The sequence below is a fragment of the Amphimedon queenslandica genome, unplaced genomic scaffold (assembly GCF_000090795.2).
Source record: "Amphimedon queenslandica unplaced genomic scaffold, v1.1 AMPQUscaffold_13512, whole genome shotgun sequence".
Lineage (NCBI taxonomy): Eukaryota > Metazoa > Porifera > Demospongiae > Haplosclerida > Niphatidae > Amphimedon > Amphimedon queenslandica.
In genome coordinates, this window is record NW_003546252.1 from 691,068 (window position 1) to 693,031 (window position 1,964).

Sequence of the window (1,964 nt, forward strand, 5' to 3'; positions counted from 1 at the left end):
GAATCGTAGTGCTCTGACCTACTGGGAGGAAGAGGCTCCTTCAAGACTAGACCTGGGTAAGGATAAGTATGGTGGACCATTCACAGAGGAAGAGGTAGAAGATGTCAAAACAGTTTTCCGTATGCTTCCATTATTCATTGCTGTATTTAGTTTGGCTGCAACAGATGAAGTATATCACTGGATATTTACAGGAACAATTAAACTTGAAGATTTATCAGTTACAGACTGTCTATTGTCAACTCAATTTTTTAAATTCCTTATTTCAGGGCTCCTGCTTCTGTTCCACTTGTTAGTAATCAAAGTATGCTGCTATAAATACATTCCTGGTATCCTCAAGTTGATTACTTTTGGACAAATGTTTACAATATTGACACTAACAAGTAAATTTTCTATACTGCACTTCTTTCAAAACTATACAGAAGCTTCAAAGCCTTTTTCAAGCAAAATGATGCTCCTTCCACAAATATTTTTTGGATTCACATTTGCCACACTTTTTCCAGCATCATTAGAATTTACAATAGCACAGTCTCCAGTAAATATGAGAGGAGTCATGGTTGGAATGTGGTTCGCTTCATTGGGATGTGGATATCTTTTCAATATTAATATCAAGTATCTATTTCATTGTCACAATGAGTATTTGTGTACTGCTCCCTATTACTACCTGACTAAAAGTGCTGTAGTTTTTGCTATACTGATATTGTTTGTAATACTGGCAAAAAATTACAAGTACCGTGTAAGAGAGAATGAAGTTAATGTCCACCTTATTGTTGATGATCACTATCAAAGATACATAGAACAGGAAGAAGAACATAACGTGGAATTTTCACATTGACTACTATTACACTTTACATCATGTATTATTGATTTGTTTCTGTCAGAGCTACATATTAGTGTTAGATACTTTTCTGTTTTTATATTAGTAAATATTAGTTTTAAACTCTAAAATGTAACCTAAGTAGTTTATTACAAGTTGTTACATTTTTCCTATATGGACAAATTTTGCAATGTACAAGTGAGTTTAAATGCGGTGCTGGAAATATAGTGCTTCTCTGCAAGCTATAGCATAAATGGTTGGAGTACTTGAACTGATGTACTCTAATTATGAAAGGGATAAGTGGTAGTATAATGTATTGTACATGAACTTGCAGCTTTAATAATCAACAATTGAAAAAGGAAAGTACATCCATTGGCTGTCTAATGTTTTATTTTAATTTATTAAGCTACAAGTTTATGATCTACATCTATTGAAAGTGTAGAATAATGAAAGAAAATTTTACGGTTGAATAAAGCAATGTTTTCCCATTCTGAACATGTTTATTCAGCTTGCAGTACAATCTTCCTTTTTAGCAGTGTCATCCTATCCATATGCTTAGTCTTAAAACATAAAATGGTCTTTTCTCGATGGGCTGTTATGGTTCTTACTTGGGATTGTCTATTATATTTTCACATCCTCCTTCTGAGATACTTTGTACCTTCAACTATCACATCAACAGAGGCTTCAACAGTTAATAATGGATGGATTGGGTTTGATATTTTGTATTGTTTTGTTTTTATAAGTTTTCCATTTTATGGATTGTTAGCAGATGTCAAGATTGGAAGACACAGAACAATAATCATTGGTATTGTTCTCTGTTTCCTATCAATGATCTTTGTAGGTTGTGGTTATGTTGTGAATAATTTCTATCCTTCTAGTGTCATTCTGTGGACAGCTTATGGTATTACCTATGTACTTGAAGTTGCAGGTTATGGTAGCTTCAAGGCTAACATTATTCAGTATAACATTGATCAAATTGTTGGTGCATCATCTCGTGAAATAAGTGCTCTTATTTATTGGCATTTTGTCTGTGTACCAATTATGTTTACTCTTTTTGAATTGGGCCATTGTCTCATCGATCAGAAATATTTTCCAGCAATAACTTTTATACTAGCAGGTGTAGCTATATCTTTTGTACTGGTGAGTCATT